Source organism: Lepeophtheirus salmonis, chromosome 11, assembly GCF_016086655.4.
Source record: "Lepeophtheirus salmonis chromosome 11, UVic_Lsal_1.4, whole genome shotgun sequence".
NCBI classification, from domain to species: Eukaryota; Metazoa; Arthropoda; class Copepoda; order Siphonostomatoida; family Caligidae; genus Lepeophtheirus; species Lepeophtheirus salmonis.
The window spans coordinates 2,116,223-2,137,216 of NC_052141.2; the positions used below are offsets into that span (position 1 = coordinate 2,116,223).

At 30.9% G+C, this 20,994-nt stretch overlaps 1 long non-coding RNA gene across 1 annotated transcript; it reads right to left on the bottom strand.

The window, feature by feature from the left end:
- Window positions 1-5,294, bottom strand: LOC139906602 (uncharacterized). Its single transcript, XR_011782236.1, has 3 exons — window positions 5,064-5,294; window positions 1,020-1,326; window positions 1-930 (listed from the first exon to the last, which is right to left on the bottom strand). It is a non-coding gene; the product is annotated as an uncharacterized lncRNA (long non-coding RNA).
- Between the last annotated feature and the right edge of the window lie 15,700 nt (window positions 5,295-20,994).

Here is a 20,994-nt window from a genome sequence, read left to right on the forward strand (position 1 = left end):
TCAACTATTTCTTCGTTTTTGACGGTGACAGTTACTTTTTCAAATCATGACTATATATATCTTATATCCATAATAAAAATCCACTAGTGCTACTTTGTTTATTTTTAATAGAGTTTTTGTTTATAAGTTGAAACTTTGATAAGCAACTTTTACATGTGCAACTATAATGTGGGATAAAGGACTTATTACCTATACTTTGGATACGCATCATCCAATAATTGAATATTCCATGGATATTCAACATATCAATGGTATCATTTCTTGTTCTTTCAATATAATTTAGTCAAATTTAAGTAATCTGTGGGAAAGTTGAAATAACCAAAGTTATATTTACTAATAAAAACCTAATAACTTTGTAACTTTTATAAATCTAATTAAAATATTGCTAGAATACATAGTTGGTAATTAGATTGAACAAAGTAGTAATTAAATAATGCATTTTTGGCACATATCAATTGCAAATTGTACAATATGTTTTTTTTTCATGTTGCAACTTGTACAGACAATGCAACTTGTACATAACAAATAGTATACATATATGTTATTGAAAAAAATGTCTATGGACACCCCAGCCATATAACAAATTTCAGTTAATCATTTCCCTAGTGAAATGCCTCATATACAGTGAAGGATATAAATATTTTGCTAGTTTTTGTAAGTTTGACCACTGATAAAATTTTCTTGGGATATTCAGGTCTAGAGACTAGAAAGACACAGTATGACTTTAATGTGCTCCTTCTTTGGCCACATCTTTGTTTCCATGACCGTATGTTTTAGGAAATAGACGTTTTTTAAGACCCATAACATAGCCCATTTTCAGTGCCTTGCCCTGAGGGAAGAACATTGTCGCCTATGATTTCCCAGTCCATGGTCCGTCTATCCTCCCTTTGATATAGTGAGGTTGTCCTTTCCTCTGGTTAGGTATCAAATCTGTAATATGGGGGGAAAATCTAAGCTTGATGTTTGTTCAAAATCGTTTTGTGTTCGCTGAACACTATTATACAACAACTTTTATGTACCTATAGCAGATATTTATAAGCCAGACCCATTTGTTGCTGCTTTATCATCATCCTTTTTGAATGAGCGGGACATTTAAAAAGAGGAAAAACAAAACCATTTTGCTTCATCATCTCTGTTGTTTTTCACTACCACTTGGGGGCTCTTACACATTTGCTTCAAAACAATCTACTTCAGTGTCAGTCATGAATAAGTCGAAAGATTAATAGGATTTGAATATGTACAATGTAAGAAGCCAAGAGTTGTTTTTTTCCTTTTGGCTTGTCACTATCAACACTCTTCCCAATGCATGATCCTCAACACATGTGCCTAAAAATGAAAACAAACAATGATATGATTATTTAATTTAATAATTTCGTGATATTTGATTCAGATGTTAAATATATAAGGTTGTAAATCTGTAGTATTTCTTAGCGTGTAAGTTTTTATAATGTTGGCAGCCTGAGTAGTGTTTTTATATTTTCTGAAGCTGTTATCATTGTTATTTTATTCTCTTGAGGAGAGAATATCTAAAGTGTAATCACATGTGTATCTGTTCATAAACAATAATCAAAGTATAAATAAGCTACCTTACTCAGAAAATATAAATACTAAAAATACACTTTACCGTCCGTCAGAAAGTCTAGGAACATAATGAACGTTGAATAATTAATTACACCTAGCAGCTTTAAATGAAATTCTAGAGATTTTTTTTAAAATTGGAACTTGTTTATTACTCATAAGATAAGACTATTTATGAATTTGAGTGCTTTCAGTATCAATTACACGCTCCACACGACACTGGAACGGTGGTTTGCACACGTTGACAACGAAGTGATTCGAGATTGATCGCCACTCTTTATCAACCAATTGCTTTAGGGAATCAATACTGCTGTGATGTTGTCTACAGACCTTGCTTCCAATTTGCCACCAGATGCTTTAATCAATGGGATTCAGGTCGGGATCCGACGGTGGCCAGAAGTTCTTCGGCAAGAACTTTTTTTTTTTTTTGTCATGCAATCCTGCACGATATTGGCCATATGTGCAGGATCTCCGTTCTGTTGAAAGCAATAATCGGGTTTCTTTGACTGTTTTGTTATCTTGCGAACCTAGGGAAGCACATTTGTCTTTAAAATCATCCAGTAATCCTTGGTAGCGCATCTGCATCCAACGGTGAACCCAAATTGACTTCATTTATTGACCTTTAGATGAAACAATGTTGAACATATTTACTAAGGCCGAATGTTTGGTGGTGGACACTTCACAGAGTTTGCAATTGACTTTTCTAAAACATACAACCCGATGACTTTGCCTGATGTACATGGGATCCACTGTAAATGTATTCTCGTCTGAGAAGAACAAAATTCGGGTTCGGTGATACCTACGGTCATTATAAATCTTTTTACACCGATAAAAACGTAATTGATGTTGATGTTGAGTGAGCAAGGGGCGTTCAATATGTCAAAGAGACTTGCTACCATTTTTTTTTTTTTTTTTTTTTTTTTTTGCAGCATTGGACACCTTGGAACGGCTCACTGACCGCTTCTTCGCCAAGTTCTTCATGGTCATCTTCGGATTTTTCAAAAAAGGTTTTTTTGCAGTTTAGGTTTTCATTTTATCATTCTTCCGCTTCTATGACGACCATTGATGTTTTCACCATTGTTGACCTTAAAGCTGACCCTCCAGACGGTCGTTCTGCAGACATTAAGGGTCTTAACAATATCAGAATTGCTAAATCCGGCTCAGACTAAATGAGCCACTTCTTCTTTTTTTGCTCTATTTTCCTTAATATTTATTCGAGATACTTGGTAAATTACGCGTTAAAAAGGTAAACAATTACCCTTCCTTTTTTGTTAACGCAACTTTTGCAAAAAAAATAACCAAAATATCTCCAAACGCAATAAAAGGCATGTCCCAAAACTTTTTGACGCCCTGGTAAGTTATTTTACGTTAAATAATTTTGATAGACATTTGTTTAACTAATAAAAAACGTTGAAATTTTTTTTTTCTAAAATTGTTCTATCGAACAGAAAAGGAGAAAAAAGTTAGGAAATTTTAAGGACCCACGTATAGCACGCATACTTTTTTAACATTTTCATAAAGGAAAGATACAAATTATATTATCCTTTTCTCCCTTTTTTATCCGTAGGCTCACAAAAGTATTATAGGAATATACTTGGTTATTTTATACGTTTACTTGCTAAATTTCAGACTGATCTGTTCGACCTTTTTGGATTCCATGAGTGATAACACCAAAAATAGATCATTAAACGTTAATTAGATAGTATTCTATTTTTTGAGGACTTCAGAAACTTTTAGGTGGAGATCGAGCCCCACAGTAGGGCCTAGCAACACCACTGTTCAGAAGGTAGTTTGAACTTACAAAAATATGAAAAATAGGCTTATAAAAAATGGCTATATTCGTATCAATAGCTCATATATATATATAAGATTAAGGGCTGCAATTTCTATAACAGCTTGAATAAATGATTTATACCAACTCTGGGATTTATACAAATACAACAATACTGAGATAGAAATGTCAAAGTCTTGTTGACAAAAATCATTTCTTATGGGTATTTATTAAAATAATTGATTTATATTGATAATTGAATTAATTGAGTGTTCTACTCTTAAATGACAGCAAAGCCAAAAAGCCTTATTGTTAAAGCCTTGAATGATTTGGTCTCCACTAGACATGACCATATATCAAAATATTTTCGGATACGAAATAATTAAAAACAATATTTTTGAATGCGATATGATATTTTACATATGATTTTTTTTCTCTGTCCCAAGTGGTGTGTTTCGTCTGCCGAGAGATTAATAGACTAAGGGTACATTTTTTCAAAAAATAAAATCAATACTTATGAGTAGTTTTTCAGTGACAAAACTTTTATTTTCATTTTGACGTAGTAATCATTTAAGAATTTGTTGCTTATACATCTTGTTTCATACCTAGTTGGTCAATACATGACAAAATTAGGGAATTGAGGTGTTTTTTTTGGTTTGTTTCCCTCTCCAAAGTGGTCCACACAACAAAGTCCAGTAGCTTCAAATCTGGCGAGGAAGAGCTACATCTTATGGACTCTCCGCCTGGCCTTCATGACCTCTATCGGAAGGTGCCATAGGGTATCCATGTATGAGGACAATCACAAGTAACCCTTCAAGGCCCTCCTGATGATCTTAGTGCTCCTGGAGCACTTCACAATGTCCATAACCCTTGCCACCTCAATTTCAGCATATCCAGAATCTGAGATGCGCAACCCTTTTGTGTTTTTGCTCACTCATAATAGCGAAATGTTTTTTTATAGTTTGCTTATACACAAAGGATGGCTGAACCAGAATGTCAAAATATAATCCCTAAATCTTCCTATATTAATGAGAAAATTAAAATTAATGAACAGTCTAAGTTTTGCTGCCAAACCCTGTAATATTTTCTACAAATCAGGCCTTAACGAGGCCTTAAAAGAGGGGCCCTCTTTTATTATTTTTCTAATAATAACTTTTGTTTTTTTATGAAGTTTCCTATTTTCTTACCTCAAGGCTAGCTATAGCTCAAATAGGGTCAATCATTTTGGGAATTTTTTTCTTAAATTAGGAGGTTATAGTATTATTTGATTTATTCGTATAAATTATTTATTTTCTTGAGAGGGCTTTTTTTCAATTTATAGTTGCATTGTCAATAGGGGAAATTTTAGTTATAACATTCTGTGTTACACAAGTTGATATACAAAATATCATTGGTTACTCTTCTATAGGGCACATGTCTATTGCCTCTGCTAATTGTACAATATTGGATTAGTATATTTGACTCAATTATAGGCTTTAAATTCAAATTTGTGGTATAAGTTTAAATACCAAATAATTTTACATATAGCTCAGAGCCTTTATTTGATTAAAGAGATTAAAGAGTTTGTGTGTATGCATATTGGTATACCAAGTGGGCAATTGAAATCTGAACACTTACTAATTAAATAATTAATGAAGGAAAAGTGATTGAAATTAATTCATATTTCGATAGTTTAAAGCATAAACAATTAGTTACAAAACAAAACAAATCTGACCTGTCTAGTTTACGTACAAGTCGAGAAAATGACACTTGAACGTGATCGACGAATTTTCATTAATAATAAGGCATCTTTAGTACCACGCCTTCACCAATTCGGAAACGTTGGAAAGGAAGAAGGGCTCTATCAAAAATGCCAAAGTGGATCCGGTGGAGTTAAAGAAAACAGTCAAGGCCAATCCCCTCAAGTCCATATGAACCCATCAAACTAGTCTGTGCAGAGAGCTATAAAAAAGTAGATGAAAAGAGCGTTGTGAGGGTGGAGAGGCCACTTTTGAACCCAGTAATGAAAGAAATCCATCTCTTTTGTTGCAAGACTCTTTTGAATGAGTCTCCTGAGTTCTTTTGAACTTTTTTTTGACATTTTTGTCCCCCTACAGCCTTGATGCCAATCCCTTCGACTACACCGTTTGGGTGCATATCGAGGGAAGCCCTACAGCGTCCTTCATCCAAACACTGAGAGTCTTAAAGCCACTATCAGCAACGCTATGACAGAGGTCTGCATCCGTATCAGATGCACGGCCTTCCCCCGCTGCCGCCTGGAAAACATCATTGGGGCTAAGGGTGGGTAAACTAATGATTAAGAGAGCGGAGACAATCATCTATTAGTAGTATCAATGATATACATAAATTGTATCTTGTTGTAGTTTCAAATTAAAAGTGTTCAAATTTTGATGTACCATTCGTTATATTAGTGTTGTCATCCAGTCTAAAATCATAGACCAGTCTGAGACTGTTATGATGGGTGTTTTTTACCCCAAATATTAAGCAAATTGTATTAGTTGATATACAGCTCACACAGACTCAAAATAACGCTATTTCAGTTTGTATTATTTTCCTGACAATTTAAATTATTCTGCACTCGAAAATTTTACTTAAAATATTGAAATTACTGCATTTATTCAAGACAAGGAGAAAAAATAAATTTCTTTCAAAATTCGATTATAATACTCCATTTCCTTATTTCTGATGTATGTTTTAAGAGCATACTAAAATTTCCTACAGAAAATCCTCCTTCACTAACGAAGGCTTAAGTAGGTTTACTCTGAACTGGACTAAAAAAATTCAATCTAGACTGATGATATAGAGTGTTGATGACGTAATGCGTGTAAGAAGAAAATATGGAGGCCACAGGGTATTCAATGACTTCTTATTGATGGTTGTTAATTTATATTAATTATTTAACATTGCATTTGCAGCATCAACATCTTTCAAAACATATTGTATAAAATAAATAAAGTACTCTTAAATTCCATCATTCATCAAAAAAAAAAAAAAAGTATTGGATAAAGACTTTTCATGGAGCTCTCTTTGTCATTTTCCTCACAACTTCGAGCTGGTGTTCTCAATCTGTGGACTGTCATGCAAGGAACTCCTGTCGCTTTGATTCATTCCCTACTGAATAAAACAATCAAAAAATAGGAGAGACAAAAACAGAAAAATAATTCTATACAAACACACATCTTGGAATTATGGAACTACACATATTACAGACAAATTCCAACTACTTTTACTACTAATATGAGGATTCTACATTCTTCTAAGCGGAATAGAATGACTGAATCCTTATATCATTTTAAATTCGTGATTTAATTTAATTGTAATTGTTATTGCTTATTTCACTGTAATTATATATTGATTTTTATTAGAATAGGCTTGAATTACGCTTCAGTTATTACCGGAACAATACCAAGAATCGCAGAAAAGTAGAAGTGGGGCGCAACTCTCAATGAAGTAAGCCTTCACTTCTGCTTATGAAGTATTCTTCATTTTTTTCTATAATCTTTCCTCCTTCATTTGACTAGATAAACATTGAAAGGCTGTGTTAAATATAAACAAAAATGTGTCAGGAAAAACTGTACACAACAAAAACAGGAGATGTGCAAACTTATTAACGCCCACCTGTCAGACTAAACGGAAAAAAACTCGGTCTTGGCCCGAGTCTCAAACATGCATATATATTAGGGTGTACCATAATAACAATAGTTGAGAATTTGGTATCGCTGGATATTTTTTACTTTGCATTTTTATTCCTTTAAAGAAGAAAAAAGCCATCAAACGTCCAAAAAAAATGGTTCTTCATGGACACATTTTGATTTGAAAGCCTGTAAAATGTCGAGAAAAAACATTCACGTTGTTTATTGAATATTATCTATTTGAATCAAGTTATAGGATTTTTATGTTATTAAGTATTATAGATTAAACATATTTATTGTTACAATAGTTTACCAAAATATCTCTACCTTCCCTCATAGTATGAGTATTTTAGTTCCAAACATGTTGCCAATAAATAAATATTCTCTTTTGGTACCGCTTATTACTCACATTTATGTTGATGATTCTCATCATTTTTATTACGAAAATCTCATTTTTTGATAACAAGTAGGTAATATAATATTATCAAATATAATTTCGTCATTCATTTATGCAAAATAAGACACCTAATTTTGCCAATTTATAATTTTGGACTACAAAAACTATCGATGAAATTCTTAAAAATACGACCTTTTATTTATTAATCCTTAATTTCTGGGGTTGATTTTTGTTATTCAAGCATATTTTTATCTTTATATTTTTAAAATTTATTATTAATATTTAATTCCTTTTTTTATAAAAATAATAAGTTTACTTTTATGAATGACTACGGTGATTAAAGACTCGGTGGTGTTGTTCCAATCCTGGATATTAAAAATTGAAGTAGCATCCTAATTGAGGTTTGGTGAACAATATGACCCTATACTTATATCTCCCAAATCCTTTCCATCATTTGTTTATCTTCTTTTTCATATCCCAAATTGTCGATCTTCTTGGTTACAGCTTGATAGTAAAGATAACAGAACATGCTTCGAATGAACATGCCAAGAAACCTTTCTCCCCAAATTTTATGTCTAAACTTTTAACTTTTTTTGTATGTCCATCTTTTTTTGTCATGTTCTGAATTAATTGTTTTTGATGTAACGAATGTGATGGACCCGTTTAAATATTTGAATTTACTCTAATTTCGAAATGAACTCAACTATAACGAGGAACTATTTTGTCTTATCTCCAGCCATCCCATGCTTTGAGATGTAAAGTCGTACAAAACAACTTGCCGTTATGAGCCATATTGAATGTGAAATAATGACGGTTTTCATTTTCAGAAGTTATTCATCTACTATTCCTTCGATATTCATTTTTGTAATGCGATAAGCATAAAATTGATCATTACACAAATAATCAACGACACTTTCAGACATTTCACGCTGAGGGAAACTTGTGATTATTTTTCTGGATTTATAATTAAATTTGAAGTCGTGTACGTTACCACAAACCATTTAATCAAGTTTCCCTATTTATAATTTATACACTCATAATAAAGTTTATATATATTACTCATATAATCTAGCACACCTGAAAAAAGGTAGCTCCATTTTTGGTAACATTGAGATCAGTTATTTTGTGAAATTGAGGTAAATCATTAGTATGAAATACAAACTATTCAAACATGTCTTTGGACCAAAAATTTCGCTATTAGTTCGACTCAGACCTTGTTCTACTATATTCACTATCAAGCTCTAAGCAACCAGATTGACAATTACGGATATCAAAAAGAAGAAAACTAAATGATCAAAGCAATTTGGGAGTTATTAGTCTAGGGCCACATTGTTCACCAAACCTAAATTAGGGTGCTACTTCAATCATTAATATCCAGGATTGGAACAACGCCAATAGTCTTTAATCATCGTAGTCATTCATAAGAGTTAACTGATTATTTTTATAAAAAAAAGGAATTAAATATTAATAATAAATGAAAAATATCAAACTTATGGAATATAAAAATGAAAATATGCTTGAATAAGACAAATCAATCCTAGAAATTAAGGATCAAAATATGAAAGGTCGTATTTTTAAATTTTAATAGACAGTTTTTGTAGTCCAACATTATGAATTGGTAAAATAAAATGTCTTATTTGACATAACTGAACAAGAAAAGTATGTTTGATAAAATTATATTACAAACTTGTTATCAAAAAATGAGATTTTAGTCATAAAAATGAGAGATACATCAAAATAAATGCGAGTAATAAGCAGTACCAAAAGATAATATTTATTTTTGGCAACATGTTAAATATCGATAATTTTAAAGGGACAACATCAAAATTTCATTTTTTCCCCGACATTTTACAGATTTTCAAATCAAATCGTGTCCATGAAGGACCCTTTTTTTGAACGTTTTATGGCTATTTTCTTGTTTAGAGGAACAAAATGCAAAATACAAAATAATCGGCGATATCGAATTCCAACTTTTACCATTACAGTACAATCTAATATATATACGTTAAATTTGTTTAATTAAGTATAAATAAATATACCTATACAGGGACTATATTTTAAATCCGGAACAAGTTTAGACCTTAATGTCTTGGCGACTCTGAGATCGATGTTTATAAAAGTCTGCTCGTCAGATTTAACTGACAAAACTCTAAGAAGGACTACAAAATCCTTGAGATGTTCTCCGAATACGAACGCCATGCACCCATTATTGTATGCCTCTGTGCCAGGATATTATTACAAAGTTGTCCGAATCAACTATTTACGATGTAGGAATATGATGGGTCGGGAATAGCACCAAAGAAGAGGCATGATCATTTGGAGTGCAAAAAAACGCAATCCAAACTTCCTAAAGGCTTTTTGTAGAAATCTACCCAGATATGAACACCTTGGAATACTATGAGTAGGACGTCTTTGGGAGAAAGTCCAATAAACGCTCACAAAACACTGTTGACTCCTTGTAGGGTTCCACTCTCAAGGCATTTACCAGTATGGACAAGGAGTTCATCTTCAATGGCTGGGCCAGTTTGAAGGCTGTAGTTGAAGCTGAAGGTGGCTGGTTTGAGTTATTGACTTCACTACGAACCCCTGCATGTAAGATCAAAAGATTTGGGAATTACTAAATGAATTTTGTGACATAAATTGTAATATGTATTATCCTTAAATTTTCCTGATTGAAAAAACCCCTCCCTGCATATCTATAAAATATATATCCAATTCTCAACATTACCTGATGAGGCCGGCCATGAACATAAATTGTTTTATGTCTACTTATTCCATACGGAATAAGTATAGAGACATTTCATTAGAGAAGCTTGATATTTTAAAATAATGTCATTGAGAAATGAGATTCAAACTGAACTTTAAAAGTAATTTTTTTTTTTTATAAAAAAGTTTTACAATTGAAGAATAAAAGCAACATATTAAATAATATTTGACAGTCATACTATAAAATAATTAATATTTAAACAAAGATAAAATAAAATAAAAACTATTCATCAATAAAAGTTTATGTAGGGAGATATTAAAAACCATGATGTCCCAGAGTCATTATTGGATCCGAAAATATGATAAAATTTCTTAAAAACTTCCTTCGATGACTCTTCGCTGAGTCCTTATCACGCTGGGCTCTTCCCGGATTGGAACAGTTCTTTTCAAGAGTGTCAAGCTCAGTGAGTTCCTCGTATTCCCTTTTCTTAATCCCTTTCTTGAACAAGGAAGTCAAATCTGGGACCAGCATTTTGAATTCTAAGATGGATAGCAACAGTTTGAACTTATTCTAAAATATAAATTATTATTTATCATCCAGTATGCCAAGATGTATTTTAGGGGGTACTTATAGATCTGGACTAGGACTATTTTGATCACATGATGTAACCTACTAAATAATGAATGCGTTATAATAGAAAATATTTAATAGAGAGAGGGATGTACAAAAATGCATATTGAACTTATTATGACAAACTAATGTCAAATGATTACAATTTAAACTAATTAAATATCACGAATTGATAAGTTTAGAGAGTGTAAGCAAGCAGATTCCAAATGATCATTGTCTAATTTTATTTATAAAACCTCAAATAATAGTAACCACAATAATTCACTGACGTCATGAATAACATCATAATTAAAAGGGAAGCCATCTTGGGAGCTTGAAGTAGATATTTCTATTGCATAAATTGAACAAGTTTTCAAAAAATCTTAATTAAATTCCATCAAATTTGCTTTTAGAATAAATAAAAAATTAGTAATTGCATTGAATACTAGATGATACCAATGATTAACACTGCTATATAAATCTAAAGAAAGTAACATGTACTCAAAATTCCTATAAAAAGTATAAATTTGAACAATTATTATAACTTCTTTTGATTGATGAGGTACGGCAAAGAAGGGTTAAGTCCATTTTGACATTTAATAGCTACCTACTTTTCTTAATATTAATTAAAAGGGTTATCAATTTTATAAAACTTGATTGTTTAGGCCCCCATAATGGCCGACATAAAAAATGCGGATTAAAAATATGAAATGGCTCTATTGTTCAACCATCAGAAAAATATTATCGCAAGTTTTTATTTTTATGCCACGCAACCTCTACCTTCCTAATTTAGTAATAATTATATCAAGATTCTCCATGCAAAATAACGTAAACATGGTTTTCTTTAAGTATATTTATTAATTACCTAAAACACTTAGCCATAAAACTAATTCTTTATGTATGTAATAAATAATATAGATCTATTCTAATGTTCAGCACATAATTTACACAACTTTCCACTCTTGTTTTTTCCTCAGGGAAAAAATATATAAATATCTGATAAAATAATTTATGGCAAAATTATTTTTATAATAAATATTATTTTGTTTATATCTTTTATACTCTTTTATCGGATCTTTACTTTTATCTTTTCTTTATTATTAAATTATGTAGTTATATTTTACAGGAAAAAAAATAATTTATTTTAACAGGGTTTTATACGAGTCTTAATCAATTTACAACTATTTTTTATTTTTATCTCTTATAAGTATATAAAATATACATTAATTCACTCTGAAATCATCAGAATCCTTCTCTATCCTACCAACGATTGCTTTAAGGTCACTACATAAAGAATTAATATACAAAGAAGAAATTAAAGTAAAAGAGAATTTCAAATTTAAAGTCTATTTTAATGAAGTCCTGGGGGAGCTCAAAACTAAGACACATTTTTGGAGTGGTGGAAAACATGAATAATCCCTAAGCATGGGATTCACTATTATGAATTAATTTACACCTGGGTAGACAATTGATATTAAGGTGACATCAAAATCAACTTTTTTCGAATAGTAAATGGCTTAGATTAAAAAATGGTTACTAATTGAATAAAAACAAAGTGTTTGTTGATATATATATCTCTTATATATATATGAGATTTTCATTTTATTTCATTAAATGTCATAGTCTAGTATGTTGTTCATTTAATTAACATACTTGTAAAATATTATTAGTTTAAATATTCAGTTCACATCATTTATTCTGATTCCAACAATATGGAAGATACTTGTTACAACCTATTTTTATTATATATACTCGTACATATATATATATATATACAGGGAGCGGGGATCAAATTGTCGCCTACTTTCAACCTTGATAACTTGAAGACAACATTATCAAATAAAAACCGGTTACCAAATAGGAAAGCTATTCTCGTCAGCTGACGATACGTAGTTCAGTTAGCATCATGCCGGCATCATATGAGGAGATAAAGAGCCATAAGTGGAACGAGAAGCTTTCGAGGTCCGCCGTAGTCATGGCCTTGATTAATAATGGAGGTGAAATCTCCAATTCAACGATTGCTTCAACCTTAGGAGTGAATTTACGGACTGTTCAGCGTATCTGTAAGAAGCTAGAGGACACCTGGAATGTTGATGCCACCATAAAGAGGGCACCCAAGGAGGAGGGCGCCGACAGGAAGGTCAGGGACACCGACTTTGTCGACAAGGTGAAGAAGATGGTTGAGGATGACCCTACCAGGTCCATGAAAGCCGGAGACAGGCCCTGGGTGTGGCAACAGGACTCATCACCCTGCCATGTGTCCAAAATCTCCATGCAGTGGTTAACCGAGAACTGTTATGACGTCGTAACTAAGGATTTGTGGCCTCCTAACTCTCCCCACCTTAATCCTTTCGACTATTTTGTCTGGGGCTATGTCGAGAGACATACCAACAGACATCCCCATAGCACCAAGGCCAGCCTGATGGACTCCATCAAGGAGGTATTCGGCAACATGGACAATGAGATGGTCAGAAGAGCCTGCAGCCGGTTCAGAGGCCGTATTGAGGCTGTTATTGATGCCAACGGTGATTATATCAAATGAATGGCTACTTTATACCTATATGCTCGTCATAGTTTTGATTTTCAATAAAAAAGTTAAAAAATGTATATTTTGTGTTGTTTTTTGTAGAAAAATATTTTGGGCGACAATTTGATCCCCGCTCCCTTTATATTCAGGCTTGTAAGCGTTCTGTTCCATTTTTCTTTTTTCATTCAGCGTTCATTGTTCAGCCATTATTTTCGTTCCGTTCCTTGTTCCGTTCTGTGTACCAATTATTAGATAGTACCAGGCTTGTATTCTTGCGCACTCGTTATATGAAGCTGTACAGTTTTAGGGGCATAAAAAAGTCGGATACTCCAAATGAAATTGCTAAATTAAATTGAATGTAAAAAATGTGAACGCTTTCAAGTATGTCTGGAGTGCCAAAGCTTTTTTTTTTGTCAGAAATCCCAATGGAAATCATAAAAAATAATAATAATAATCAAACTAAAGTTCAAAAGTTCAAAAGTAACAATCTTTTTTTTCTTCACAGAAGTAGAATAGCTATGCCCGTTGTGATTCATATCGATCTCTTCTTAATCCCATTTGTAATTATAGATGCATTAAGAAATAATAAATCATTAAAATCTATTATATATAACTTATGACCAACTCTTAATAATACGGAATCATTGTAATAAAATTGCATATTTGTAGCATGTCACCCCAAAAAGAAGTTGGAATAATTTTTCTCAAAATTGAACATGAAATAATTTTTCCATCAAATTATAGTTCATTTGTTCAACGAACAAATGATTCTGATCCTTTTAAGTCACCACTAATTGTACTTACAGTAGTCAAAATTCACTGCCACATTTATAGAATTAATAAATTATATTTCTAAGACAATATTAGGTCAAATTAAGTCAAGTAGAGAAAACGATTTTTTTTAAGTTCACAATCTTGGGTATTTGAATTTATCTCAGAAATTCGAGTTCAATGTCTAAATTGACCGTAATATCTCTTTGAAATCTTGCCTGTCATTTTATAAATATAAGTGATGGAACCTTTGTATATATGATTCGTGTATTTTTGATAAAAATAAATAGTTTTTTTAAAAACTAAGCCCCGACATGTAAGTGACATTGAAAAAATACATTGCAGCCAAGATTAATAGAAATACTACTATCATTGATTGCAGCCAGTAACGTTAAACATAATATCTAACTCAAATATCCACTCAATGTAAAGTACTTCAAATCCCTACGAAAAATTACAACAAAAATTAAAAAACTAAGAGAAGATAAGTCATTTGGTTGACTGAAAGAAAAATATAGTTCCCTGGTTTTATCATCTTTCGTAATTTCCGTACAAAGTTTTAAAGTGATAACACAAGATAAATAAATTATATTAGAAGGTGAACCTTATCAGCCAAGCTATTATTTTTATTTTATAAAATTTCTTGAAAATGGTTTAGCTCCATCAACTTGTGCACATCATTGGATAAGACAAAAATAGTAGTAGTTTATAACAATGTTTGCATTTTGTCACTTTTATAATGTACCTTACTATATATCCTGATATGTTAAAGACATTAACATTTAACATTTTTAACATTTTGGCATCTTTAATAGTGTTGTTTATGTTAATATTGGGCAGCGCTTGATTCTCTATTTGTGCAAATGCATAAGGATATTTTTAAATGAAATACTACATTATCATAGATTATAAAATGGCCAAATGACAGTATAATCATAAAAAAATCATTACAAAGTAAGCCAAGACATTATTAATAGGAACAGATACCTAAACTTAAAAAACAAAACTATACACTTTTTTTATTGATGAATACATTATTTGTTGGAGAAAATAACTTACACATGCTATTATATTAATAGATTTATTCTATGAAACTCTGGATAGATACAATAAATACAATTAAGTAATAATCATGATTGTAAAAATTTAATGAATTATTTTCGATGTATCAAATACTACAAGTATAGTATCTGGTGCCTTCTTGAAATTGCTCCTTTCCATTTATTTATCATTGTTTGTCCAAGAAAACTTATTCATAAAAACCACCCTCAGAAAGTTTGTAAACATAATAGTAATATAATATTGTTTACTTAATTATTTGCGAATAGTATCAGTATATTTAAAAATACAAACTAATAATTTTACGACAAACATATAATAATAATATTATATTCTAGTAGATGTTATTCTACTAATAAAAAGCATAACATGGGTATTTATTTCAAAAACAAAGACAAATAAAGGTCTTAGACATAAAATAAAAGTTGTTCAGACTTGTGTTATTATGTACCTAGAGCTATGTTTCATACTGATCAGATGAGATTCTTAGGCTCTATTTATAATTATTATGTTGTCTATCAACAAGTTTTTCTAAATTCTGGAGTTATTAAAAGCACTAATCAAATAATTTGAAATAAAATATATAATACGGATCCGTTCTAGTACAACTACATATATATTATATTATAGTCGATATAAATTAAATTGTGACTACATACTAATCAGAAAATGAATAGAAAGTTTTTCTTGTAAAATGCAGACCCTCGTTCTTAGTGTTCAAGTCCTGTAGTAAAAGAAGTATTTGCTTGCATATGACTTATGCCCATCATAGGGAGTACTAACGGCTTTCACGTGGCTGCAGAAGTTGCTGAAGGTGCTTTTGATGACAGGATATTATTTATTCGGCACTGGTTACACCTCTCAAAGAAATTTCATAATTAAAAAATCACAAATTTTGTTTTGCGGACATGTAATGGATTGGGACCTTATCATATTATTCAGTGTAAATTGAACTTCGATGTTTTCTCTTGAAGATTAAATAACTAATGATAACACTTTGGAAAATAAAAAAATCACCCTTTCCAGGTTGAACTACAAAATGTCTCGTACAAGTCCAAAATTATCTTTTTACAACTTTAGCTATCAAATATTACTTCAAATGTTTAAAGACGTTTTTAATCAGGTTGTTACCTTTATTATGTAACGCAATCTATTTTACAATAAGAAACAGAAAATGGAACATAATTAGCTGACATTTAGCCAATCAGGACAAATCCGACTTTTTTACTTAACAAAAATGCTTACGATTTAATAAAGCATAAACATAACCATTTTATAGTATATACATACATACCAACTAATTGAGTAAAATCCCGCAGTTGGTGCCCTTTGTAAGGTAAACAAATAATTTGAACAGTTACTCCCAATTGAACAGGTCTTACTACTTGCACAACAGCAAGATCAGCTTCACAAATTATTTTACCATTAAACTCTTTCAATTTGTAATCAGGATGTTTGAATCTCGTTTCATGAAATATTCATTCCCGATATTTATATTATCAGAGTCAACAAAGACATTTTAAAAATGTGTAAGAAAAACAATTAACAGCTTCAAAGGTATAGAATATTCAAATACTTACATATGATTCGTTGTATACGAACGAAAATTCTAAATTAGGTATTATCTTTCCTTTTAAACATTGTGCGGCAGTTAAAATAAATTGTCTACTGATGATAGATCCTCCACATTGAAAATAAGATGTACTTTAATTCAATACCAGAAATGCAACCCAAGGCATCTCACCATCACTTAACAAATCTCCATTAAGTATTATATATTTTTATGAGTACATCCAGCTATGCCCTTACATGGAGAGAGGCAATAATGGGCGGACAAGTCTAAACCTATAAATTTGTACAAAAACTAGAATGGAACTCAAATTATGCATTTTAATGTGTTGGGAGAGGGGGAAGATTTAGTGCAAAAATCATTCTTTCTACATAAAATGAAGAAATATAAAATTTGACCCATATTCATCAATGTTTAGAGGTTATATAAGTTTCTGAAAGTTTTTAAGTTGTATTATTTTTATCAAAAATAACATTTTCCCTAATAAAAGTCAACTTGAGTCCATTTAAAAAAACGTTTTTTTTTACTTTGCAAGAAAATTCAGGTATTGAACCGACTATTTTTCTAATGTTTGTATAACAATAATGAGTTGTGGTCGGTGAACGGCGAAAATGCTGTTGTATAGTATTTTAGATAAATACACCATCATACAAAATATTTAATCTAAAATGAAATGAATATATGATATATTTTTTTAATTTAAAAAAAAGGTATTCCTTGAAATAGAACTTGATTGTTTAGGCCTCCAAAATGCCCAAACCATATATACTTTCAATGATATACATAAAATGTTACAATCTATTTGTACAAAATATCTCTGTTCAATGCCTTCAATATGGTCAGGAAAAAAAAAATTATATTTTCCTCACTGACAATTTTTTTTTTTGATAAAGTTTGCATCTTATGTTACCTTGGCTTTGTTTTCCATTTTTCTATTGAGAAGCTGAGAGATGAAACAATGATTATAAAATGAGGATTAATATTGTGTTAATTGATAAATGCCCATGGAAATAATAAATACTCAAAGTATATTTATACTTATGTAACGTGTTGACCTATATTTTTGAACCAACACATGTTTTTATCTTTACCGAATATGAAGAGTAATGTTAAAAAAATACATTCCTTTGATGTTTGTATTTGACACCTTTCGCATTATTAGGCATATTATTTATCACACTTACACACCTGGTCACATTTTGTTCTTCATAGATGTAAATACATTGCCCAGCAACAACTTTGTTAAAGTTTTAAACATGAAAAAAGTTGTTCAACAATTCCTCAGTCTTACCAAAATTTTTGATACATTTAAAATACGTTTCGAATTTAAAAGGAATTTTTCCCTTGTTGTTTGTATTAGTTACAAGGATAGCTGATTACGTTTCTTTAATTAATTTTTCCATATCATATCTGGAATACAATCATTTTTCCTTTGAATTTCTTTTATATTTTTTATGGGTTGGATACAACTTTTGTGTACAAAAATAAACAGTACACCGCAGGAAATTAAGATTAATTCCTTTCAAAATTTTATGCTGGTTTTAAATATGTGTTGACATTTTATTTGCAATCTTCTAATCTTTTTTTTCTTCTTAGAAATGAGTATGTATTTCATCTTTTTAAGCTTAAATACCCTTCAATCTGTAATATATACAGAAAGTAAAAAGTATTATACACAAAAATAAAAAAAGAGATGTACAAAAAATAGTACCTTTATGGTTATATGGAACCGTAAATATTTAAAGTTTTTATTTATAACGAACCTGAGATAAGTCCAGAATCTTTGAGTTTCATGAATGCTTGAGGAACATGAGGATTATTGAGATGCTCTTAAATAGAGGCTGGATCTAATTTGCTCCAGAATCATTTTCAAGACAGGATCAGAGAGAATTGTCATCACCTCTGGATCCTTTACATCCCTGTTTCGTCTCTCTTCAGTGTCATATTTGGCTTGCACCTTAGAATTTCTAAACTCTTCTGAAGCCTCTAAACAGGTATGATCAATTTCAAGAGCTTTTTCATGGTTTTGTTAAAGGACAAAAGCACAGTTGAATAGATTTTGCATTCATCAGGATTTCTACTTATAGCTTCTTAATAATGTTTGATAGCAGTTGAGAAATCTCCCTTTTTGAAGAATTCGTTTCCTTTTCATCCTTGGCCATCTCAGGATTTGTATAAAATTGTTCGACTTATTTTTTTATGGCAGACTCGATCTCAAAGAGACTCAATCTATAGTCTGGGATTCGGTGTTCTGTAAAGACCTTCTTGTAACCAATTTTAGTCTTCTGTCCATCCTTCATCTTTTTATTTTTTTTATTTTGCATTAGCAGTAAGTGCCTTGACAATAAACTTGAAATATGCACAATTATTTTTACCAATCTAAATGGTCTCTACGCATATTTTGATGCAACCATCCTTTTCCTCTAAATGCAGTACAAATAAATTTGTTCGGAATGTCAATCAATAGGATTACTTCAATGGCTTTCTTATAATGGAACAATTCCGTTAGGAAATGGGGATTCTTACAAGCAGTGTTGCTCAAGTCTACAATAGTCGCAGCCTCATCTAATCTTGAGAAAATATTACTGAAAGGCTGAAAACCACCATTTTATACGGGTTGTGTTTGAAAAGAAATAAAGTTTCAATTTGTAAACTGTTTTTACGCCAATATAGTTCATTTGAGCGTAAATAATACATGTTTCCTTTACGAAAGAGTATTGGTTTCTAAAAAGGTCTAGTCTAGTGGCAATATTATTTTGTTCTTATTTGTATTTCAATAGTTGTCTCAAACCCATAAAAATAGTAAATACACTTCGAAAATTCATGGAAATAAAATTTGATACGGAAAAACTAGTTACAGAATCCTGATATAAGCATTAAATAGTATGAGATTAAAAATTAATACATGTGGATCTTTCAATTCGATGGTTCATTGTTTGTTGCCATTCTAGTGTGATCACTCCACCCAACCTCTTTTGATCTTGCTGGTCATTTGCATAGTTTTGAGTTTTGATATACTTAGGCTAAATCCAGAATTTTATAAGAATTGGCAAATATGCAGCGTTGGCACATTCTTATTTTCGATCCGTGTTATTTCGCAAAAAAAATGTTTTGTTCATTATTTTCTCTTTATCATACTTTTTTTACAATAAAATAGTGTTAGTAGCATCAGTAATCTAATAATTAGTTAGTACACAATGGAAACACGAAGAACTAAGCCTAAAAAAATTTATTAGAGTATCCTAGTGAAGAGTATGTACATATTAAAGAATCAAAATTACCAAGCTATAAGAAAGATTTGTTATGTTATTTAGCAAATATTAAAAGTCTTAAAGTTGATAACTTTTCTTTAGTAGTGGAAAAAGTTCAATATGGAGTAGTTGCAAGTGTTACGAATCAGATGAAACGATTTTATGATAAAGCAAGAATACTGACAATCTAAAAAAAGCATTGCAAGAAATGTTATATCTTTCCATGACAATAACGACAAAAATTGATAGAAGATCTCCTGACAAAAAGGTTTTGTGTTTCCATGAAAAAATTAAAGAAACTATGTCATTCTTCCCCGAGAATTTTGAGGAAATTATGCTGAAAAGTCTGAAGGGAAAATCTGCAGTCCTAAAGTTTCACTCTGCAAGCAAGCTTTGGAGTTTGACTATTCAAGTTAATTCAGGTCACACTCGTTTATCTTGGTGATCCCCCTCTGAAAGTAAAAAAAAAAAAATTATAGAACTTGAGCTCTTGACAATGCTTAGTGTATGACAAAAATACTATACTCAATTAAACACTACTAACAAGTCGAATAAATTTATTGCATCGAAGAACTTTTTTTTGGCCTGAACAATTTGAAAAAATTAAATCAATTTGTACATTTCTCTCTATATTTTTTTATTTTTTGGTGGAAAAATGACCAATCTTCAACTTCTGCTTCCATAAATTATTGAAATCTAATTTTAACTATCCTAGAATATAAAAATGTCCAATGTACTTTGTCAGAAAGCTGCTATTAAAGCAATGGGGTTGCATATGTGATATTTTACAGAAATATTGTTACCATTTATCATTGTTTAGTGAGTAAATTGATAAACCGCAAAAATGAGGATTACATGCAAAATTCTCAAAATAGAAAACCCAATGAAATGCTTAAACAGACATGGAGCTGGGTTTGATAAGCAAAATATCCACTCGTAAATATAGAAAATACAATTAACTTTTCTAAATTCATTGGGCCAGATAGTTGGGTATTATTTCGAATATTAAATATCATTTCCGAATTTTAAAGACACCTGAAATCAAACAGTATTAATATAAATAAAAATCCATCGTGGATAAGCAATCTTTTGTAAATAATGTCACAGAGAGGGGACTGAAGC